Here is a 25656-nt window from a genome sequence, read left to right as displayed (position 1 = left end):
TAACACACCCTACCACCAATAACTTGCACTGTTGTCAAACCTTTTTAACTAATGATTAAAGAACATTGTCAAAATATTACTACTAAACAAAGTATTTTCCCCCAACCAATCCTGTTATTATTATCTTTATATCATTTGTATATGAACATAAATAAACAATTAACTGTATAGTAAAAGTTGTGAACTTACAAAGCAAACACGCATAACATCATACACGGTCCCATACATCAACCGTCCACCAACACCTTGCATTGTCATGAGACGTTTGTTACAAACTATGAAAGAACACTGTCAAAATCTTACTATAAATCATAGTCCTTATCTTACATTTGGTGTGTTTTTCCCCCAACCCACCCTATTATTATTTTTAAAATATATTTTTTATGACAGAAGTTGTAAACTTATAAAACAATCATGCACATTGCAGAATTTCCAAACAACACCCCTCCATCAACATACCACAATTTGGTGTGTCGTTTGCTACAGATAAAATAATATCATTTGATTGTTACCATGTCCGTAGTGTACATTTGGCTCACATTTTCCATACTGATTCAGTACCAACACAGTACATTTTTGGTATAGATGCAAGTATACTATATTATTACTACTAACCACAGTCCATAGGTCACTCCAACTGTATTTTTCCCATGCTTCTCCACATTCCCAACACCATGCAGTAGTGATATACATTTGTTTAGCTAACAAATTACACTCTTGCATCTGTATCATCAACCACAATTCTCATCCACCTCTTGGTTTACTGTACCATCCAGTTCCTATATTATTCTCCAGCATTCTGTCAATTGGCATTTACATAACTAGACTACCATTTTCAGTCGCATCCCCGTTTATAAACTAGCTGTTACTCACTGTATGTTACCATCCACTCTACATTTCCACACTTTTACAGTAAAGCTAATTTAAACTTCTACATACATTAAACATCAGTAGTCCACTCAGTCCTCCTCTTATCTCCTTTAAGAACCAGCTACCACGAGGTCTTGAAGATATTTTGCAATAATTTCTTCTAGAAGTTTTATGATCCATTTTGAGTTAATTTTTGGATAATGTGTGAGATAGGGGTCCTCTTTCCTTCTTTCAGCCATGGATATCCAATTCTTTCAGCACCATTTGTTGAATGGATTGTTCTTCCTAAGCTGTGTGAGTTTGAGAGGCTAGTCAAAAATCACTTGACCATACCTGTGAGGGTCTGTTTCTGAACCATCAATTTGATTCCATTTGTCTATTGTGTCTGTCTTAAGGCCAGTACCATGCTGTTTTTACCACTATTGGTAGTTATTATGATCTAAAGTCTAGAGATGATGGTTCATTTTTCCTTTTCATGATATTTCTGGGGAAACGGACTTGGCCCAGTGGTTAAGGCGTCCGTCTACCACATGGGAGGTCCACGGTTCAAACCCTGGACCTCCTTGACCGGTGTGGAGCTGGCTCATGCGCAGTGCTGATGCACGCAAGGAGTGTTGTGCCACGCAGGGGTGTCCCCCACGTAGGAGAGCCCCACGCGCAAGGAGTGCGCCCCATAAGGAGAGCCGCCCAGCACGAAAGAAAGTGCAGCCTGCCCAGGAATGGCACCGCCCACACTTCCCGTGCCACTGACGACAACAGAAGCAGACAAAGAAACAAGATGTAGCAAATAGACACAGAGAACAGACAACCGGGGGAGGGGGGGAATTAAATAAATAAATAAATCTTTTTTTTAAAAAAAGATATTTCTGGCTATTTAGGACCCCTTACCCTTCTAAATAAATTTAATGATCATGTTTTCAATTTTTTCTTTAATGCTGGTGGAATTTTTGTTGGGATTGCATTAAATCAGTGTATCAATTTGAGTAAAATTGACATCTTAATGGTATTTAGTCTTCCAATCCAAGAGCATGGAATGTTCTTCCATTTATTTAGGGCTTTTAAAATTTGTTTTAACATTGAGTTGCAGTTTTCTGAATACAAGTGCTTTACATCATTGTTTAAGTTTATTCCTGACTATTTGAGTTTTATCTGTCCTAATTTATTTTCACCACTCTTTTGCCACTTGTAGTTATTTTTATTGATATAATCTTCATTCTAGACTCTCTTCCAGGCTTTTCTCTCCTGTCTTTTCTTTTCAGGCTCTAGCACACCCATTAGTATTTCCTAAAAGTCTAGTCTCTTGCTTAGAAACTCTCAGTTTCTGTTTATCTGTGATTATTCTAATTTCACCCTCATTTTTGAAAGATGGTCTTGCTGGATATAAGATTCTTGGCTGGAAGTTTTTCTCTTGTAGTATCTTAAATATATCAGACCATTTTCTTCATGCCTCCATGGTTTCTGGTGATAAATCAGCACTTAATCTTATTGGGTATCCCTTATATTATTATGTATTGCTTTTCACTTGCTGTTGTCAGAATTCTCTCTTTGTCTTTGGCATTTGATATTCTGATGAGTATGTGTCTTGGAGTTGGTCTATTCAGATTTTTTCTGAGGGGAGCACATTGTCCTTCTTGGACATGGATATCTATGTCCTTCAGTAGGGTTGGGAAATTTTCTACCTTTATTTCTTCAAATATTCCTTCTGCCCCTTTTCCCTTCTCTTTTCATTCTGGGACACACATGACACGTATGTTTATATGCCTTTTGCTGTCATTTAATTTTCTGAGACATTGTTCAATTTTTTCCATTCTTTTCCTCATCTGTTCTTTTGTATGTTCACTTTCAGAGGCCCATTTCTTTAAGCTCAGCAATCCTTTCTTCTGCCTCCTCAAATCTATTATGTGATTCTAATGTTTTTTAAATTTCATTTATTGCACCTTTCATTCCCATAAAATCTGCTATTTTTCTATGTATGCTTTTAAATTCTTCTTTGTGCTCGTCCAGTGTCTTCTTAATATCCTAAATCTCTTTAGCCATCTCACTGAATTTATTAAGGAGATTTGCTTGAACTTCTATGATTAGTTGTCTCAACTCCTTTATGTCATTTGGAGGCTTATCTTGTTCCTTTAACTGGGCCATAGCTTCCTGTTTCTTGGTGTGGATTGTAGTCTTTTGTTGGTGTCTTTGCATCTGGCTTAGTGGAGTATTTATTCTGGGTACAGTTTTTCTCTTTAGTTTAGGGCTTCCTATCCGTTCTCCCTTGCTGGTTGTGCAGTAGGAGCCAAGCATGTACTTGGCACTGTAAGTTGTGGAGGCTCAAGCTGCCCTCACTGCACCAGGGACCAATGAAGCTTCTTTCAACTTTCTCCTTTGCCAGGGGTAGGGACAGAGTCACAGCTATGTGGAACAATCCAAGTGCAGGCCTAGATTGTAGTTGCCTAGAGAGACTGATGGAGTTTCACATCCCTTTCTCACCTGCGTGGGGCGGGGATGGAGCTGCAGGTGTGGGTAGCAATCTATGCAACGTGAGTCCAAGATGCCCGCAGTTGCCCTGGTAGACTTCTTCTTCTTTTTTTTTTTTTACTTTTTTTCTTCTTTATTTTCTTTTAAATTGTTACATTAAAAAAATATGAAGTCCCCATATACCGCCCCCCACCCGCACTCCTCCCACATCAACCTCTTCCATCATCATGTTACATTCACTGCACTGCATTTTGGAGCACTTCTGCACCACATGGACAGTGGTCTACATTGTAGTCTACACTCTGCCCCATTCCACCCAGTGGGCCATGGCAGGACACATAATGTCCAGCATCTGTCCCTGCAGCACCACCCATGACAACTCCAAATCCTGAAAATGCACCTACATCATATCTCTTCTTCCATCTCCCTACAATCAGCAGCTACCATGGCCACTTTCTCCACATCAATATTACAATTTCTTCCCTTACTAATCACAATAGTTCCCCAGCAGAACACCTGGTAGACTTCTGATTTTCAGTCTATGCCAGCCAAAGTTACCTTTCGTTACCTCTATGGGCTGGTGCAGGGTTCCTCAGCCTCCTCCCTACTAGAGGCAGGGCTGAAGCCTAGACTAGAGCTGCAGGCTGATCTGCATGAAAGAAACTGGTTCCTGCGAACACTGAGAGTTTCAGTCAGCCTGGCTTCCCCTTAGGCTGGGGGTGGAGTCAAAATGGCGGCTACCGGCCTCCTTCTGACTGGGCTGGTTCATACCCCAACATTCCCAGGGCTATACCTCAGCCAGCCAAGTACACCAATCAGTAGCTGAAATCAGCAGCCAACCATCCTGGGGGAGCTCATGCAGCCAGAGTAGGGCAATCACCGGCCCCCATGGCCTGGCTGGCAACTTCCCGGAGAGGCTGGTGGAGGTCCTTGCAGCCTCTGCGTGCTGGAGGTGGTGCTGGGGTCTAGGCTAGATCTGCAATATGATCTGGGTGGAAAGAAGCCAGTCCCCACCAGAACTGGAATTTTCAGTCCACCCTCCTTCCCCTTGTGCCAGGTGCAGAGTAAAGGTGGTGGCTCCTGGCCTCTTTCTGACTTGGACAGGCTCAACCTTCAGCTGTTCTCAGGATTATACTTTAGCTGGATTTACTCCTCAGTAGCTGAAATTGGTGCCCAACCATCTCTTCCTCCCCTGTTTTGGGGAAGTGGCGCTTTCAATTCCAGCCACAGAACAGCTCCCGAGGCAACTTGTGCCTCTAGTGGAGGATGGGCACTGGCATCTAGTGGAGGATGGAGCACTCTACTTATGAGTCTTCTCTGCACATGGGCAGTCTTCTCCTTCCACTGCTTCAGGGATGTTGCAGGATGCTCTTCTGGTCTCCTGGAGCCCCCAAACAGGTGCTTGGGATAGCTCCAAATTGCTCTGGGTATTTGCTAAATACCCTGTAGCAAGAGCTGACTCTAGGAGCTCCTTATTCTGCCGCCATCTTGCTGGTTTTCCCCAATGCTACTGATTTTTGAACATCAATCTTATAACTTGCAACATTACTGAACTTATCTGTATGTTCTAGAAGCTTTGTTGTAAATTCTTCAGGACTTTCTTGTATAGGATCATGTTGTCCGCAAATAGTGAAATTTTGACTTCTTCCTTGCCAATTTGAATGCCTTTTATATCTAGTGCTTGCCTCAGTGCTCGAGTGAGTACTTCTACCACAATTTTAAATAGGAGGGGTGATAGTGGGCATCCTCATCTTGTTTCTGATCTTAGAGGGAAATATTTTAGGATCTGACCATTGTAATGATGTTAGCTGTGGGTTTTTCATATACAGCCTTTATCATATTCAGAAAGTTTCCTTCTATTCCTATCTTTTGCAGTGTTGTTAACAGGAAAGGTTGCTGTATTTTGTCATGCTTTTTCTGCATTTATAGATAAGATCATGTGATTTTTTTCCTTCAATCTGTTTATGTGGTATATTATATTGATTATTTTCTTATGTTGAACCATTCTTGCATCCCAGGGATGAAACCCACTTAGTCTTGGTGTATATTTCATTTGATGTGTTGTTGAATATGATTAGCAAGTATTTTGTTGAGGATTTTAGCATCTAGGTTCATTAGAGAGATTGGTCTGTAATTTTCCTTTCTTGTGGCGTCTTTGTTTGGCTTTGGTATTACTGTAATGTTGGCGTCATAGAATGAGGTATGCAGTGTTCCTTTTATTTTGATTTTGTTTGAAAGAGTTTAAGCAAGATTGGTGTTAATTCTTTCCAGAATGTTTGTTAGAATTCACCTGTGGGGAAGTGGACTTGGCCCAGTGGTTAGGGTGTCCGTCTACCACATGGGAGGTCTGCGGTTCAAACCCCTGGCCTCCTTGACCCATGTGGAGCTGGCCCACGCGCAGTGCTGATGTGCGCAAGGAGTGCTGTGCCACACTGGGGTGTCCCCCGCGTAGGGGAGGCCCACGCGCAAGGTGTGCACCCCATAAGGAGAGCTGCCCAGCGTGAAAAAAAGTGCAGCCTGCCCAGGAATGGCGCCACACAAACGGAGAGCTGACACAAGATGACACAGCTAAAAGAAACACAGATTTCCGTGCCGCTGACAACAACAGAAGCAGGCAAAGAAGAACAAGCAGTGAATAGACACAGAGAACAGACAACTGGGAGAGAAAGGGGAGAGAAACAAATAAATAAATAAATAATAAATCTTTAAAAAAAAAAAAAAAGAATTCACCTGTGAAGCTATCTACCCCTGGGCACTTCTCAGTTGGGAGGTGTTTAATGACTGTTTCTATCTCTTGTGATTCATTTGTTGAGATCAACAATTTCTCCTTTCATCAATGTAGGCTGCTTATGTGTTTCTAGGAATTTTTCCATTTCCTCTAAGTTGTCCTTTTTTGTTGGCATATGTTTTCAAAGTATCCTCTTATGATAGTCTTTATTTATGTGAAGTCAGTGATGATACCCCCTTTCTTATTATGTGTATTTACATCTTCTCTCTTTTTTTCTTTGTTAGTCTGTGCAATCGTTTGTCAATTTTATTGATCTTCTCAAAGAACCAGTTCTTTGTTTTATTTATTTTTTCTAGTGCTTTATTATTTCCTATTTCATTTAATTCTGCTCCGATCTTTGTTATTTCTTTCTTTCTCCTTCCTTTTGGGTTAGTTTGTTGTTTTTTTTACTGATTCCTTCATGTGAGCAGTTAGGTCTTTGATTTTAGTTTGCTTTTCTCTTTCAATGTATAAATTTATGGGTATGAATTTCCCTCTCAGTACAGCTTTGCTCCATCACATAAGTTTTGATATGTTGTCATTTTCATTGGTTCCAAGGTAGTTACTGATTTCTTTTGAGATTTCCTCCTTGACTCACTCTTAAGAGTATGTTCCTTAACTTCCATATCTTTCTGCCTAATCTGGTTCTCTGGCTCTTGCAGAATTTCAGCTTCATTCCACTGTGGTCACAGAAATTATTTTGTAGGATTTCAATCTTTCTGAATTCATTGAGAGTTTATCTGTGGCCTACAATGTGGTCTTTGTTGGAGAATGGTCCATATGCACTTGAGAGGAATGTATATTCTGCTGTATTTGGGTGTAATGTTCTGTGTTTGTCTATTAGGTCCAGATTCTTTATTATTCAAAGTCTTTGTTTCTTTATTGAGTCTCTGTTGAGATGTTCTGTCTAATGGTGATAATGGTGTATTAATGTCCCCCAGTATATTTGTAGAGGTATCTATTCCTTCCTTACATGTTTGGGGCCCATTTGGGTGGGGTTGGGGAAATCTCCTGTTTGTTTCTTGTTGGTTTTTTGTTGGAGGACTCCATCCTATGCTTCACCCAGACTGTTTACCACTCTGTCTTAGCCTTCACATACTGCTTAGGTAGAGCCTACAGGTTATCCAGATGTGAGCATTTAGTGTTTTCTCAGGTCTTTTCCAGCATAACTCAGTGACCTTCTTGATTCTCAGCTTCCTTAGCTATATGGCAGAGCTTTTCAAAGCCCTGATTACCCCATGTATATGCCCCTTCCAGAGTCTTTCTTTCTTCCAGTGCATTTGGTCTGTCTGTTTCCCCTGCCTATTAGGCCTTGTCACAGGCAGCTATGGATACTGTATTTGCCTTATATGCTTTCAACAAATGTGATTTGGGAGGCTGTTCCAGTTCTGAGACATGTCCAAAGTGGGCAAAACAAAGGCAACTCCCTGAGGCATTCCCTCAGGGAGCCACCACACAGGTCAAAACACACAACTGCATTTCTTTGAGACAACCTCCATATTTCTTCCTGTGGCATTAACAAGCCTCCACAGAATATGGGCCACTGTCTCCATGACTTTTGCTGAGTTGAGGCATGATGTTGATAGGTGGGTATGTTAAAAAGACACAACACTGTCTTACTGAAAGTTAGCTGCTGCTTTATTATGGATTCTTTTGGTTGTTTTAAGTTTTCGTTAGATTCTCGAGCTCTGAAAAAGGTATTCTGACTGTAGTTTTAGCTTGATCATTGCTTTAGCAGAGGAGTTTCAAGGTTTCTTACGATGCCTTTTTTTTTTAAAGGCAAGTTTTGTCCTCTTTTTTTTATTAATTAATTTATCCCCACCCCCTTGATGCTTGCCGTCTGCTCTCTGTGTCCATTCACTGCGCTTTCTTCTGTGTCTGCTTGTCTCCCTTTGCTGCATCATCTTGGTGTGCCAGCTCTCTATGGGCAGGGGCATCAGCTCTCCATGGGTGTGGGCCAGCTTGCCTTTACAAGGAGGCACTGGGAAGTGAACCCAGAGCCTTCAACATGATAGAAGGGAGCCCAACAGGTTGAGCCACATCTTCTTACCCCTACTATGCCATTTTTGGTGACAACACCAGTTCTCAATAATTTATATTTTTAAGTCAAATGATTTACTTGAAATATGTCATCATGCTTTTTTGCCATGTATATGGCTACTCCAGTGATTGTGTAATAGTCATGGAGGACTGGTTGCCATTATGTAATTTTTCCTTTGTTTACAATATAAGTATGTTTAATCTTGGGCATTTTTTCAGATACCAATTGACTTGTCTATTTTGTGAAAATTAATTTAATGCACTTAGATAATTAAAGCTGTAAATCTGGTTTGGATGTACTACCTTTTCTTTCCCATACCATTTGATGGGTATTTGTATTTTTTCCCCCAGTTCTGGCTACTGTGAACTTGCCACAGAATTCATTGCATGGACATGTTTTTATCTATCTTGGAGAGATTTCTCAGTGTGGAATGAGCAAGAATTTTGGTAAGTTTATATTTCTGATAGACTGACAAAATGTTTCCCAATGTGGCAGCATCATTTTGTATTCTCACCAGAAATCTCTGAGGGTTCCAGTTTTTCCCTATCTTCTTTTTTGTTTGTTTGTTTTTTGTTTTTTTTTTTTTATTGATTTTATAAAAATATTACATTAAAAAAATATGAGGTCCCATTCGACCCCACCACCCCCACTGCACCCCTCCCCCCCCCAGCAACACTCACTCCCATCATCATGACACATCCATTGCATTTGGTAAGTACATCTCTGGGTATCTCTGCACCTTATGGTCATTGGTCCACATCATGGCCCACACTCTCCCCCATTCCATCCAGTGAGCCCTGGGAGGATTAACAATGTCCGGTGATTGCCCCTGAAGCACCATCCAGGGCAACTCCAAGTCCCAAAGGCGCCTTCACATCTCATCTCTTCCTGCCATTCCCCATACCCATCAGCCACCATGTCCACTTTTCCCACTCCAATGCCACCTTTTCTCTGAGGTCCTTGGATTGGTTGTGTCCATTGCACCTCTATGTCAAGAGGAGGCTCAGATTCCACATGGTTACTGGATGCAATCCTCCTGCTTTCAGTTGTAGGCACTCTAGGCTCCATGGTGTGGTGGTTGTCCTTCTTCAACTCCGTCTTAGCTGAGTGAGGTGAGTCCAATAAATCAGATTGTAGGAGCTGGAGTCTGTTGAGGCTCAGGGCCTGGTTATCATATTGTCAGTAAAAAGATTCAATCCCCTAAATATATCTGAAACCCCAATACCAACTACAATTCCAGTAAAGTAACATGATAGTCTTATGAAAAGAGATCCCCTCTGGGTCCAGTTTCATCACGCAGAAACACCAGCTCCAAAGAAGGGCCATCTGACATGGCAGTGAACCCTATCTGCCATGACCATAGAACCCGTGGGTCCCTTTAGCCCTCAAAGGAACCAATACCTGGGGATTGTATCTACTTTATCTGTCTCTTAGACTCTGCTCAGTTGTGCATAAGGGCAATCCTTCTGACAGCCTCCAGACTCTTTTTTTTTTAGAGACTCATAGCCATATAAACTCATTTCTCCTTTCTATTTCCCCCTTACATTAGATCAGACAGCATTTTAAAGTCATATTATTGTATGTAGACAGGGATAGTCTACTGATCCGCATCGAACCTTCAATTCAAGGTCATTTTCCAGTTGCATTATCAGTTGTTAGTTGATAGTGATCCCTCGGTGCCAGGGAGGCTCATCCCCGGGTGTCATGTCCCACGCTGGGGGGAAGGCATTGCATTTAGATGCTGAGTTAGGCTTCGAGACTGGCCACATTTGAGTAACATGAAGGCTGTCAGGAGGAAATTCCCAGGCACAGTGCTACTCTAGGCCTTGTTCTTATTTCAGGCATATAGGCTCACAAGCATAGTCATTAGTATCAGGGGCTCACTGTTGGACCCTCATTCCTTCTCGGTCCTTGCTGCTGTACTTGGGGGACTGCCGCTGCTCCCCTAGGGACCACGGCACAGCACCCCCAGCCAGGGACCCAGTACCTCCCCAGCTTTAGTTTTTAATTGTTGCCAACAATTAAACATTACCATGCACCCTGGACATATGCCCTGTATAGCTCCCTGTCAGCCATATATCCCCTGTCAATAGTATCCTATACCAGTATTCCTCCGCTGCCATTGTTGGACCACTCTGGGATCCAGAACTTCCTGAATATTGAAGCCCCAATATCATGTCAGGATCTCTTACTAGCAAAATGGGATATAGCGATGGGTTTAAAGGTTAGATATAGAATACATGTTGACTTGGAAAAATTCTACATCCTATCTTTTTCTTTTCCCTTTTTTTTTTCCCCCCTAATTATTGAACTTCTCTTCACAAGAGCCCTAGACCACAGCAATTCATGTATGCAATATACAGCACTCCCACACATCCACCACCAAACCTTTTCCCTTCCACAGCGATACTCTAACAGCCTATTCACAGCATATTTACTTGAAGTGATGTACAGAGTCTGAGACAATAGTTTTCAAACCAGGTGACATCTGTGCTTACATTGTGGTGCATACTTTAGGACACGCAGTTTTCTAACATTTTTAGTTATCCTATGTTTTACATTATGGTTTACATTATCATTCTGTCGTCCCCTATATGTTTATGATGTAATATTACATATTTTATATCCATTCTTGTGTACTCTCACGAAACTCCTCTCTTACCCCACATTTACCTTGGTTACACACATTTAACATCCGTTTTCCCATCCTCTTGGTGCCCACAGTGACAGCCAACCTCCGTTTCCCGAGGAGCCACGTCCAGAGATACTTTCAACAGTGTTCAGGTCCTAAATTGCTCAGCTGCCCCAATGCCCTGGGAGCCACCCTTTCTCTCGAGAGATACAGTTCCCTCTATTTGATGGCATTAGTCCTCCCCAGGATGTGGGTCCACCCCCACTCTCACTACTTGGGTCTCTACCCAATGGTATCACCCACTCTGGCAAAATGAGCGTTCAGACATTCCCCAGGAGCCCGTCCCGCATCGGACCATCCCTTCCGAGCATCCTAAACAGGTAACCCTCTTAATTATATTTTGATACGATTTTCTCAGCATTTTACTCTCAACCAACACCTAACACTCTCCTGTATTCGTATGCTACCCCTCCCTCCCCTCACTTTTTGGGCAATATTACCCATCCGCCCATCCCCAGCCCCCCTCAAACCCGCAAAGCCCCACCCAAAGGCAACCCCTTGCCCCCATTTTATCTCTTCTTTGTGTTCATACTTACCACCAGCTCATCATAAATTCCACCCCTGCAGACGTCGGCTCACATCCTTCCTCCACCCCCCGATTTCCTGTAAGCCTATCGTTCAGTCTCTAGCTCTCTGAGGCAGCGTGTTTATTTCATATCATTGAGGTCATGTAGTATTTGTCCTTCAATGCCTGGGTTGCCTCACTCAACATAAGGTTCTCAAGATTCATCCATGTTATCACGTGTGTTTGTAGTGTATTTGTTCTTACAGCCGCGTAGTATTCCATTGTGTGTATATACCACATTTTATTGATCCACTCATCTGTTGATGGGCATTTGGGTTGATTCCAACTTTTGGCGATAGTGAACAATGCTGCTATGAACATTGGTGTACATATATCGGTTTGTGTCCTTGTTTTCAGTTCTGCTGGGTATATACCCAGCAGTGGTATTGCTGGATCATATGGCAAATCTATGGTTAGCTTTTTGAGAAACCGCCAAACTGTCCTCCAGAATGGTTGGATCCTTCTGCATTCCCACCAGCAGTGGATGAGTGTTCCCCTTTCTTCACATCCTCTCCAGCATTTGTATTCTTCTGTTTTTTTCATAGCTGCCAATCTTATGGGAGTAAGATGGTATCTCATTGTAGTTTTGATTTGCATTTCCCTGATAGCTAGAGATTTGGAGCATTTTTTCATGTGCTTTTTAGCCATTTGTATTTCTTCTTTGGAGAAGTGTCTGTTTAAATCTTTTTCCCATTTTTTAAATGGGTTGTTTATCTTTTTATTTTCAAGATCTATGAGTTCTTTATATATGCAAGTTATAAGTTTCTTATCAGATATATGGTTGCCAAATATTTTCTCCCACTGTGTGGGCTCCCTTTTTACTTTCTTAACAAACTCCTTTGAGGTGCAGAAGGCTTTAATTTTGAGGAAGTCCCGTTTATCTATTAGTTCTTTTGCTGCTCGTGCTTTTGGTGTGATATTCATGAAGCCATTTCCTATTGCAAGGTCCTGTAGATGTTTCCCTACACTGCTTTCCAAGGTTTTTATGGTCTTGGCTCTTATATTTAGGTCTGTGATCCATCTTGAGTTGATCTTTGTATAAGGTGTGAGATGGTAATCCTCTTTCATTCTTCTACATATGGCTATCCAGTTCTCCAAGCACCATTTGTTGAATAGGCCACTCTCTCCCAGTTGAGAGGGTTTGGTGGCTTTATCGAATATTATATGGCTATATATGTGAGGTTCTATATCAGAGCTTTCAATCCGATTCCATTGGTCTGTGTGTCTCTCCTTATGCCAATACCATGCTGTTTTCACTACTGTAGCTTTGTAGTATGTTTTGAAGTCAGGTAGTGTGATTCCTCCAATTTCGTTTTTCTTTTTCAGTATGTCTTTGGCTATTCGGGGTCTCTTTCCTTTCCAAATAAATTTCATAGTTAGTTTTTCTAGTTCCTTAAAGAAGGCTGTGTTGATTTTTATTGGGATTGCATTGAATGTGTAGATCAGTTTTGGTAGGATAGACATCTTGATAATATTCAGTCTTCCTATCCATGAACAAGGAATATTCTTCCATTTATTTAGGTCTTCTTTAATTTCCTTGAACAGTCTTGGATAGTTCTCAGTGTATAAGTTTTTTACCTCTTTAGTTAAATTTATTCCTAAGTATTTGATTTTTTTATTTTCTATTGTGAATGGTATTTGTTTCTTGATTTCCTCCTGATCTTGCTCATTATTGGTGTACAGAAATGCTACTGATTTTTGCGCATTGATCTTATAACCTGCAACTTTACTAAACTCATTTATGAGTTCTAGAAGCTTTGTTGTAGATCTCTCAGGGTTTTCTATGTATAGGATCATGTCATCTGCAAATAATGAAATTTTGACTTCTTCCTTTCCAATTTGAATGCCTTTTATATCTGGTTCTTGCCTCAGTGCTCGAGCAAGTACTTCTAAGACAATGTTAAATAGGAGCGGATGTCAATGTTAAATGGGCATCCTTGTCTTGTTCCTGAGTTTAGAGGGAAGGATTTTAGGATTTCTCCATTGTAAACAATGCTGGCTGTAGGTTTTTTGTATATACTCTTTATCATGTTCAAAAAATTTCCTTGTATTCCAATCTTTTGGAGTGTTTTTATCAAGAAAGGGTGCTGTATTTTGTCAAATGCTTTTTCTGCATCTATAGATATAACCATGTGATTTTTTTCCTTCAGTCTGTTTATATGGTGTATCACGTTGATTGATTTTCTTATGTTGAGCCATCCTTGCATACCTGGAATAAATCCCACTTGGTCATGGTGTATAATTCGTTTAATGTGTTGTTGAATACGATTAGCAAGTATTTTGTTAAGTATTTTTGCATCTAGGTTCATTAGAGAAATTGGTCTGTAATTTTCCTTTTTTGTGGTGTCTTTGTTTGGCTTTGGTACTAGGGTAATGTTGGCATCATAGAAGGAGTTCGGCAATGTTCCATCTGTTTCTATTTGTTGGAATAGTTTCAGCAGGATTGGTGTTAGTTCTTTCCGGAATGTTTTGTAGAATTCACCTGTGAAGCCGTCTGGCCCTGGGCTCTTCTTAGTTGGGAGACTTTTAATGACTGATTCTATCTCTCTGCTTGTGATTGGTTTGTTAAGATCATCAATTTCTTCTTTCATCAATATGGGTTGCTTATGTGTTTCTAGGAATTTGTCCATTTCCTCTAAATTGTCATTTTTGTTGGAATATAGTTTTTCAAAGTATCCTCTTATGATAGTCTTTATTTCTGTGGGGTCAGTGGTGATATCGCCTTTCTCATTTCTTATTTTGTGTATTTGCATCTTCTCTCTTTTTTTCTTTGTTAGTCTCGCTAAAGGTTTGTCAATTTTGTTGATCTTCTCAAAAAACCAGCTCTTGGTCTTGTTTATTTTTTCAAGTGCTTTCTTATTTTCTATTTCATTTAGTTCTGCTCTTATCTTTGTTATTTCCTTCCTTTTTCTTCCTGCTGGGTCACTTTGTTGTTGTTTTTCTAATTCCTTCAAATGTGCAGTTAATTCTTCAATTTTTGCTCTTTCTTCTTTTTTGATATATGAATTTATGGCTATAAATTTCCCTCTCAGTACTGCTTTTGCTGTATCCCATCAATTTTGGTATGTTGTGTTATCATTATCATTTGTTTCAAGGTAGTCATTGATTTCTTTTGAGATTTCCTCTTTGACCCACTGTTTTTCTAAGAGTGTGCTGTTTAATTTCCAAATCGTGGTGTGAAACCTGGGCCTCTGTCCCTTGCAAATTTCCAGCTTGACTCCACTGTGGTCAGAGATATTGTTTTGTATGATTTCAATCTTTCTGAATTCATTCAGCCTTTCTTTGTGGCCTAGCATATCGTCTATCTTGGAGAATGATCCATGTGCGCTTGAGAAGAATGTATATCCTGCTGTGTTTGGGTGTAATGATCTATATATGTCTATTAGTTCCAGCTCCTCTAATATACTGTTCCAATGTTTTGTTTCTTTAGTGGTTCTCTTTTGAGATGTTCTGTCCAAGGTAGATAGTGGTGTATTAAAATCCCCCACTATGACTGTAGATGCATCTATTGTTTCACTTAGTTTTTCCAGCGTTTGTCTCACGTACTTAGAGGCACCCTTGTTAGGAGCATAAATATTTATGATTGTTCGATCTTCTTGACAGATTTTCCCTTTCACTAAAATGTAGTATCCTTCTTTGTCTCTCACAATTGTTTCACATTTAAAGTCTATTTTGTCTGATATTAATATAGCTACTCCTGCCTTTTTTTTGGTTATTGTTTGCTTGTATGATTGTTTTCCAGCCATTCACTTTCAATCTCCATGCGTCTCTGGGTCTAAGATGTGTCTCTTGTAGACAGCATACAGATGGGTCATATTTCCTTATCCAATGTCCCAGTCTGAATCTTTTGATAGGTGAGTTTAATCCGTTGACATTCAGTGTTATTACTTTCAAGGAATTATTTGTGTTAGCCATATTTTTATTGGATTTGTGTTTGTCATATTTTGTTTGTATTTTTTTCCCCGTCTAGTTTGTCTTTTTTTGTTGCTCTTATACTCTCCTCCAACTCTGCCTGTCCTGTTTTTTCCTTTCTTCCTGCAGAACTCCCTTTAGAACTTCTTGAAGGGGAGGTTTCTTGTTGGTATACTCTTTCAGTTTCTGTTTATCTGCAAATATTTTGAACTCTCCATCATGTTTGAATGTTAGTTTAGCTGGATATAGTATTCTTGGTTGGAAATTTTTTTCCTTTAGTACCTTGACTATATCATACCACTGCCTCCTTGCCTCCATGGTTTCAGATGAGAAATCAGCACTTAATCTTATGGAGCTTCCCTTGTATATGGTGGTTTTCTTTTCTCTTGCTGCTTTTAGGATTTTCTCTTTGTGTTGAGCATTGGATAATTTGACGAGTATATGTCTTGGGGTGGGCCTGTTGGGGTTTATGACCAGTGGAGTCCCCTGTGCTTCTTGGATATGTACGTCTGTCTCTTTCAGTAGATTTGGGAAGTTTTCAGCCATTATTTCCTGCAACACTCCTTCTGACCCCTTTCCCTTCTCTTCACCTTCTGGAATGCCTATAATACGTATGTTTGAGCGTTTTGCATTGTCATTCAGGTCCCTAAATCCTAGCTGGATTTTTTCTATCTTTTTATCGACCCCTTCTATCTGTTTGATTTCTGATGTACTGTCTTCCACATCACTAATTCTCTGCTCTGCCTCTTCTAGTCTGTTGATATTTGCTGCAAGTGTATTTTTGATTTCTTGAACTGTGGTGTTCATTCCCATCATGTCTGTTATGTTTTTGCGTATGTCTGCAATTTCCCCTCCCAGTGTTGTCTTCATGTTGTTAACCTCTTTCATTACTTCATCAAATTTGTTGGTGATAAATGTTCTGAGATCTTTCATTGCTTGTGCGAAGTTCTGCTCCCCTTCCTGATTTTTAGTTTGTTGATTGGATTCAGCCATGTTTTCCTGATTACTGATTTGGTTTGTCGATTTTTGTTGCTTTCTGGTCATCCTTTTATCTTGACGGGTTTAATGAGTTCCTTAGCTTCTTTGTCTAGTCTTGGAGATTAATTAGCTGTTATTTTTGTGTAACTGTTATATCTTCTTTTTGTCACTTTGTTCTTCTTATTCTAATTTCTTGTTGCTGGTTAAGTTCACTTTAAAGGACAGTATTAGTGCCGGGGAAAGGCAATTGTGTAAGCAAGGAAAAAGTGTAGAGTAGTATTGGTGATATATATTAACACAGCAAGAATATGAGATCTGGGAGGATGGAGGTTAGATTCATGTAGATTGTGCAGAGTTATAGCTGTAGGTAGAGTACCTATTATGAGGTAGATTACTGAATATGGGAGGAATATGGTATGAGCTACAAAGCTATTGTTTTCGTGAGAGAGGGAAAAAGAAAAGAAAGGTAACAGTTTCAAGAGTGGATACCAGACAGAAAACAAAACAAAGGTATTAAAAATTAAGAGTTAGACACTTTGTGGATCAAAGAACGGGGGGTGGAATATAGGAGAGACAGTAGATGATAGCGGATATCAAGATGCAGGGGAAGGGGGATAGTGTACGTAGCCTAAATCAGTTCACACAGAAATGAGGCAGTGGAGGATGGGAAAACCCAGCAAATGTGAGGTGTTCCTGTAGCACCTATTGTATACTTGAATTAAAATAAAATAAGTGGAAAATGAGGGACAAGAGGGAGAGAGAAAACCGAAAAAGAAAAACTAATAATAATAAAGAAAAAAAGAAAGACGAGAAGAAAGAAAGAAAGAAAAAGAGGGTGGGCAAACGGTGGGGAACAGGTAAGGGGAAGAGAAATACAGGTATACACGAGCCACAATTGCAACACTATCTAAAACAACAACGAAAAAAACCCCTAAATAACTGTATAAAGAAAGGACTTTGGTGGACACGCTAGGAGAAAAAACTAGGGGATAATGCAATATTAGCAATCAGGGCATCAAAAAGAGTAAAAAATAAGATAAAATGAAAATAATAACAAAACAATATGAACCAATAAAGATAAAATGCAAACGTTAAGGCCCAGGGCACTCAAGGACCCCAGGTAGACCCCAGGGCGTGATGGATTCAGGGGTGGCAAGTCTGAGACACTGAAGACTCAAGAGGTGTGAGTCTGGGGTGTGGACCACCAGAGTCCAGGGGACCCAGACCTGGCAACCTCAAATCTGGTCAACAGGAAGCTTAGGAGCCCCGCAGTGCAACACAGCCCTCAGGGATCCCTGTAGCTGGGTGCCAGCCCCATGAGGGAAGCCAGATCCGCAAACTCTATATTTAATGTCTGAACCCTGCAAATCACCTACTCCTCAGGGTTTCAGCCTTTGGACAGCTCCCTCCCTGTGCTCCCACGCAACGGCCACTAGAGGGCGCCTCTACACCACAGCCAGTTCAATGACCCAGATCCCAAGCCCCGCCGGGTGGGCTGGGCTTAAGCTGGAAATGCCGAAAACAGACTCCAAAACCGGAAGTCCCAAACTTCGCAAAATATTCCCCAATCGGCTTCCGGACGTGTCCCCCTCCCTCACTGGACCCTGCAACAGTCTCCCAATTGTGTCCCCTTATTGCCAAAAATCCAATTCCATTGCAGATCGGCAGCCGGACCTGTGGGGATGGGGCTCCAGGCGGAAGCGCTACCATCCCTGTCCGCAACCAAAACGTCCCCCGCTTCACAACAAAACACCGTCTGTCTCCCCAAATCGATCTGCAAGGAGTCCTGTCCCATCAACCCCTCACCAGTCCACCTAGTACCCGCAAATTCCTCAGCACTGCAGAGCCTCCAAAAAAAGGAAAAAAAAAAAAAACCCCTGGCCGCGGCGGCTCCCCGAGCTGCAGCAGCGACCGATACCGCGGCTCTGCCCACCCAAGGAGGGAACTTTCCGCGCCGAGCTGGGACCTCCGTTTATATATTATAGACGTATCCTCTCTGTTACCTTCCCACCAAATCGAAGTCCAGACACCTTCCAACCAGCAAAAATCCCCAAAACAGCCCGGTCCCAAAGAGCCTTCAATGCTGCCCAGCCGCCCCCTGCAGAGACATTACCAGGCAAGTTCACTCAGCCACCATCTTGCCGCAATCTCTAATCTTCCCTATCTTCTTTAACACTTGCTATTATCCCTCTTGATTATAGCCATTCTAGTGTGTGTATAGTGGTAGCTCATAGCAGATTTTAATTTGTATTTCCCTAGAGATGAAAAGTATTGAGCGTTTCTACTTTAGCGAATGTCTATTCACATGTTTTCTCATTTTTAAGTGTTGTCTTCTTATTTAGTGATAAGAGTACTTTTTAAATTTTGAATACAAGTCGGCTTTCTGACATATTTGCAAATATTTTCTTCCAGTATGTGGCTTGTCTTTATTTTAATGAATCATAGACCTAAAATGATAAAGCATCTAGATTAAAATACTGGCAAAAATCCTTGTGACCTTGAGTTATCCAAAGAGTCTTAGATGTGATTCCAAAAGCACAAGACATAAATTAAAAGATAAACTATTGAACATCATTATAATGAAACATTTTGGTGCCTTGAAAATACCATGCTAGAGATGTTCCAAAACAAGAAAGTGGTGAAAATTAATCAATGTAATAAATATACTCAAATGTTGAAATGTCCATTTTCAATGGGTGAATATATGGTATGTAAATTACACCTTAATACAGCTGTAAAAAAGAAACAAAAAACAAACTCAATCAAAGCAGTGATTACCCAGAAAATAAAATGAAGAAACTAAGGAAAATTAATGGGTCCTAAAAGAACTAATGACTACAGAGGTCTCCAGCAAGATGATCAAGAGGAAAAGGCATCAATAAATCACATTCAAAATAAAAGAGGCTAAAATTAGGCATAATATATATTTTTAGTAATTCTGTGAGATTTAGGTAAATATCTTGATGCCACATCCTTGGAAACATAGATGAAATTGTTAATTTCTATGAAAACACAAATTATTAAAATTGATGCAGTGCATCACTTCAACATGTGGACACTGAAGGTGTTGAAGGATGAGGCTGCAGTGTGGATGCCACATGGACCAGGTGGTGGTCCCAAATGGCATTAGGCGTGGTGTTCCTGAAGACCAAGAGAGTAAGGTCAGAGAGTGAGCTAGGGGGCTGCATCATGCAGGCAGCTGGGAAATGGAGACCAGATAGAGCCTGGGAAGGAAGATGAGGGGACAGGATATGGAAGAGTTGAGGTGAGATCTTGAATTGCCAGACCCTGCTTTGTGGCCTGAAGTAGGTGATGTCCAGGGAATGAGGCCCTTCCTTTCTCCACAGAGTGGACAGACAGTTCCCAGCACGCTGTGGTGACAGTTGCCCTACTTGAATGGGCATCAGAATAGTCAGCCCCTCTGAAGGGCCATTTGGGCCATCTGTCAGCATTGAACCCTCACACTTCCACAGAAAAGTTTTATACACATTGACGTTGTTATACTCTTCTCTGTGTGTAAGAGACCAGGTCTTTAAGGTTGAGAACGATGAAAAGACGGAAAGGTGGAATGGGAAAATGCTTATGAATAATAAAGAGAGAAACTTTAGTGAGAGATGGGAGTGGATGTGGCTCAAACATTTGGATGTGGGAGGTACCAGGTTTGGTTCCTGGTGCCTCCTAAAAACAACAACAAAAACCAACAACAAATGAAATAACCAACATGGGGAGCCAGTGTGGCTCAGTATTTCAGTCCTGACTTCACAAATATGAGGTCCAGAAATCAATGCCCCATCATGGTTCCTCAAACAAAAAAGAGAAAGAGAGAAGAAATGGCTGCTTTCTCTTGTTTGGAATCCGCTTATTCTGAGACGTTGACTTGTGCATGGGCCAGAGCAGCAGAAGGGATGGGGAAGCTTTGGGGACAGTGGGGATAGAATTAGGGTTGAGGGAGACCTTGGGCTCCTGATGTTCATTGCATGATGTAGCCTGACCCCAGGGTCCAATTCTGTCCTCACCGCTATACTTCTCTTCCAGGATCTCAGTCAATTCATCACTGCAATTAATGGGTCTAGGAGTTCCAGCATCCCTTTTCCAGCCCTCCAATATTTTAACTGTGGCCAAGGATGTATGCCTGTGTCTTGTTCTTTAAGAAGACAGTCACTGTCTCCATGTCTTTCTTTCCTGGCATTGTTTGGTAGATGGCCCGATATTACATTTGCCTTGACATTGGGGAACACCTGGAGGGCCTTGAATGTCCTAACTAAAAGTTCACCTCCCTGTTCTGCTCTCATATAAGTCTCCTAACCAAGTGATCCTCCTTTTCATGGGCACCAGGTACAATTCCTGCTCACCCCTCAGGAGCAGGCTTTAGGTCCATCTCAGCCTCCATAATCACTCAAACAAATCAATCCCATCTTCATGCCAAGAACCAGGAGTCATCTCATCCTTTTGCTCCCTTTCACAAAGCCTGCCTCCCACAGCCACTCCTTGTGTGCCATGTGATCTCAAGTGCAACACTAGTGTGACCCTGCATGGCATCCTGTGTTCCGTTCTACAGGTTGTTGTGTATGTATGATTACCCATCCGCTGTTGATCTCATCTCTCAGTGGCAGGTGTTGTGTGTTTGGCCCTCCCCCAAACCCTAGAGGGGAATCCCTGCCTTATCAGTGGAGTGAAGGTGAGACTATTGAAACATTTCTTCCTTCCCTCATCTCTTCCCTGCCTTTTTTTTCTAATGACTGCTCATTTCCTTTCTCCTTGTCACCTTCCACCAATCACATTGCTCTCTGGTATGGGAACATTGGAGGACTGATCAATTCTACACTACCACCATCTCCCATCAATTGATTGATCAATGAATCAATTCATCCTATTCAAAGGACATGTGAAAGGGGCCTGAGGTTGTGTTGGGCTTTGATTCAGGAAGAGCTCTTGATTCTTTCTTCATTTTACAAGGTGTTTCTTACCCCTACCCCACAGAAACCATGGCTGCCATAATAAGTGCTGAGAGAATTTCCACATGACAATGGCATTTTCTATTCTTGGTAACGTTATCTTAAGTGCAATTTTAGGCCTCAGTTGGTGAAATGTGGAGTAGGTATCCCCCAGCTATACCTAGAGGTGTCTCCTTACTCAGATACCTCTCAACTGGGTGTGGCATGTACCTACACCAGGAGCTATGTGCAGAAAAGGAGCCAGCCCTAGCACTCCAAGCTTTGAAGATGGTGAGAGGGTTAATTCAGAGGCCACTGTAATAAAACAAGTTTGGCAATGAGGGAAGAGGTAGGAGTGTCCTATCTGTGGGAGACATATCCATTCAAATGCCAAAAGCGTTTGAGAGAGTAGGGACTCAGTGATTACTGCAGTCTCATATTGGAAATCAAAGGTCTTGCCTGAAATCTCTCAGCTTAGGAAGTCTCAGAACTGGATTCAATACATGCGTTGGAGCTTTCAGACCAGTGCTGTTTCCACGAGGCACAGCTGCTTTGTCTGAAAACAGCCACTCCATTTTAACCCACACCCAGTTTTGAATGGATCACTCCCTGGTATCAAAAAGTTCTGTTGGTGACTGCCTGAGTCCGTTTTCTGGAGCCACTTCCATAGAAAGGGGCAGGATTGTTCTCGAGTGAACCAGTTGTCTGACCTGTTCTCAACAGAAACAGACCGAATGAGTTTTACTACATAGAGGGTCATTGTCTGTTGTAACATCTGTGTTCTGCCATCTGTGAAAGAAGACCATCTTGTATCATTTATTTTCTTAAGTTTAAGTGCTTCAAACCTGAGACAGTTGCCAAATCATGTACGTGGCCACAGCTTAGCTTTGGGCCTGAATGAAGCATCAGGAGAACCAATTTCCAATGGTGGCACTATCTGCAATGTAGAATGTTTCCTCCCAATGTGTTTTGTAGGGGGTGAGGAAGGAGATTATGTAGATTCTGAGGGGGTGATTTTGAAAGATGTAAGAAGGAACCTGACCAATGTGTTACCATATTACACTCCTGAAAACTAGGATATGAGATGGATGAAAAGTGAGATAATATTTACTGAATGGAGAATTATCAAAGGGCCCCAGAATTAATTGGAAAAACTAAAAAGAAAAGAATGGAGGAGCACAGTAACTATTTATTATTATAACGTTCTAAATTTTTAAGTAAAATATGAAGAGGGAAAAGAGAAAAGCAAGAGACAATAGTAGGCAAAACCCAAAACATTCACAATAAAATTGGCACAAACTCTTTTGGGAAAAGGAAATTTAATTAGACTTGTCTAGGAATGAGAAGCCCTTCCCAATCGAGAACAGTGCATATATAGAGAAATACGTTTTTACTTCCATATACCAGCTGGCAAGGAAATTACAACAAGGATGATGAACACCAAGCTAAAAATAAAGTGGTCTTTTGAGTTCTTCCTTGTCACTGTCTCTCAGGTGTGTGGCTCAGAGTATTTGATATTTCTAAAGCTCTTCATAATGCTATCAAATACCACTAAAATATCTTCCTGGTTCTTATGCTTTATGTAAATTCTGAGGAGTGACCCAAGTGCTGGCAGGGGTTGATGAAGTGATGCTTTGGTACTTCCCAACTGTCAGCATCTGTGAACTGACTAGAATCTCTGCACTTCCTTTGTGCTTTTTACACATCCACCAAAATGGCCAAAGTGAAAGTCAGAAGATACCAATTATTGGTGAGGATGGGGTTGAACTAAACTCTCTTGCATGGTTGGTGTGAGCATAAGGTGTGCATTCCATTTGGAAAACTCTTGGTCAGTATTCACCAAAGGTGAACTTAAGCATCTCCCATGACCTGTTGATTCCTCTGTATGAAAATACCCAGTAGAAATGCTTGCACAGTTCCAGGAATACACATTTCCAGGAGTGTACATGACAGCATTATTCATAATTTCCCAAACTGATAAACTATCCAAACACTTATCAACTGTGGAAGGTATAAATTCTAGCATGTTTCAACAATTGTAAGCTTTTTCTCTGTAAGTACGAATGATCCTTAAGTACATACACCTATATGGTGAATATTACAAAAAGTAAAGCAAAAGCAGCAAAGTACAAAGGAATCACGATTTCATTTCTTGGAGCACAAAACCAGTTGAGATTAATTGATGTTATGAACAGACAGGACAGTGATGACCCTTAGGGATGTGAGCTTCTGGACTAGAAGGGGCCACGAGAGAACTTCTTGGGTGCTGGGTTCCGGTAAAATTTTAGAAAATTTCTTAAGTAAAAAAGTTACTTTTTGTCCAATATGTGAATCTCAGTAGTGCTGTGTGCTTGCAAATATGGTAATCGAATACTCCATCATAAACCCCAAAACACAGAACTTTACACAAAGCATGGAAGGTACATTAAGATTTTTGGGACAAGTTTTTTCACAGCACTGAAAAGCCCCTGTCCAAGCAGAAGCGTCCAAGCATTCCAGTGAACCACATGGCTGGGACTACCCACAGCAGCACTGTCTCACACTCCCCTGAGTGATCTCTGAGATAATGGCAGCAGAGTCATCTGCCACTACTCCTGTGCTGAACATCTCTCCAGTCAGTTGAAAGGCTGTGTGTTAAAAGTATTATTGTATGGGGAGCTGTTGATTTTTGTTGTTGTTGATCTCAATCTATGCCCTCTCTGTCAGGGACCTGTTTGCTTCACTGAAAAATCAAATATTTATAGGAAATGCCCAAATTCTTCTTTAGTATGGACTGGAACTCCTTTAATTCCTCTGACTCTTTCTCACATGTATAACACAGATTGTGTCCAGCATTAATTATTTCAAATATGTGTGAAACCTGACTTTGTGGTACCTTCCACTGGTACCACCCTGTTCCAAGCCACCCAGTTGACTCTCACCTGAACCCTGCAATATCCTTCTTCCTGCTGTCTCAGGTGCCCTGTTTTTCCTGTAGTCTATACTCATCCAACAGAAAGGTAGTGTTAAAAACCAAATCAGATCATGACCCCCTTTACTCTTTGCTGTCCATACCTGGATCATTCAGTGAAACCTAGAGTTCTTAACACTGTCCAACACAACCCTCCCCAGTCTGTGCCCCACCCCCCTTTTGTCAGGTCCTTGTTCCCACCTGCTGACTCCATTCCAACAGCATTATATTCCTAACTTTTCTCAGGCACCATTCGTTCTTCCTTAATCAGAAGTAGAAAACTCAAAAATGAAGGTACAAAAGTCTGGCAAGTTTTAGAACAAAATGGAAAAATCACTTCAGAAATGAAATGTAAACTAGGAGAAGCGCAGCAAGAAATAATACCTTAGGAAGACCTGAAGGTGATAAAGAAGAAATTATTTAGAAGATCTGAGATAAAAATTATTCAAGGTAAACATTAGTATTTGAGAAATTTGACAAAAGTAAAGGTCTACAGAAGACATCTAATATATGAATGATTCTAATGCCTGAAAAAGAAAATCAAAGAAAAATCAAAAAGAAAATATAAAGATTACAATTTATTTTTATGTGGAAATAAAAAGAGAAGCTTTGAAATTTAAAGAGAACCTGAGCATAGACTCAGAATGACTTATGTCAAGACATATCCTAGTAAAAGTACTGGGTTTTAAAACAAAAAATCCTTTGTGCATCTGGAGAGAGAGGGAAAAATGATAGATAAAGAAAACTAAAATAGAATCTCATGAACCTTTTTTACAGTAATAATTTGTTTTACATGTTTAAGACAATTGAGGGAAGAAATAGTGAGCCATAAATTTCACATCGAGCAGAAACTGACTTTGAGGTCTGAAAGGCACTGACATCCAAGTCATCATGTAAGATCTGGGGACCTATTCCTTCCAGGATCCCTTCGGGACAAGTGAGCCAACTCAAGACAACAGAATTCTTATAAAGAATTTGACACTAGTACAAATGGTAAGATCTAAATATGCAGTTGCTTTGCTCAACTAAGAGAAAATAAGGGTTCCCCGAGAGAGGACTTGAATGTCTTATGATAATTCATTAAGTTTTTTTTTTTTGTTTTTTTTTTTTTAATTTTTTTATTTTTTATTGACTTTGTAATAATATTACATTAAAAATATATATGTGAGGTCCCATTCAACCCCACCCCCCCACCCCCCCTCTCCCCCCCCCCAACAACACTCGTTCCCATCATCATGACACATCCATTGGATTTGGTAAGTACATCTTTGGGCACCTCTGCACCTCATATACATTGGTTCACATCATGGCCCATACTCTCCTCTATTCCATCATGTAGGCCCTGTGAGGATTTACAATGTCCGGTGATTACCTCTGAAGCACCATCCAGGGCAGTCATTAAGTTTTTTGTTTAGAGTCCTTTCTATATATGTGCTTTATTTTATAGAATAGCTATTTTAAAAATGACTAGTAGAAATAAATAT

The 25656-nt window shown here is 40.8% G+C and overlaps 1 long non-coding RNA gene across 6 annotated transcripts in view; it reads left to right on the top strand.

Annotated features, from left to right (window-relative positions):
- LOC101413383 (uncharacterized) overlaps positions 1-25656 on the top strand; it is a 159405-nt gene that overhangs the window by 95890 nt on the left and 37859 nt on the right. For 5 of the 6 annotated variants that reach the window (XR_011648166.1, XR_011648165.1, XR_011648164.1 and 2 more), the window contains one exon: positions 8492-8587. This is a non-coding gene — a long non-coding RNA (uncharacterized lncRNA). Of the gene's footprint in view, positions 1-8491; positions 8588-10865; positions 11154-25656 lie in introns of all 6 variants that reach the window. The other variant, XR_011648163.1, reaches the window with a different exon arrangement.

This window comes from Dasypus novemcinctus (genome assembly GCF_030445035.2).
Source record: "Dasypus novemcinctus isolate mDasNov1 chromosome 19 unlocalized genomic scaffold, mDasNov1.1.hap2 SUPER_19_unloc_1, whole genome shotgun sequence".
Classification (NCBI taxonomy): Eukaryota; Metazoa; Chordata; class Mammalia; order Cingulata; family Dasypodidae; genus Dasypus; species Dasypus novemcinctus.
This window is presented reverse-complemented; position numbering and strand designations above follow the sequence as displayed.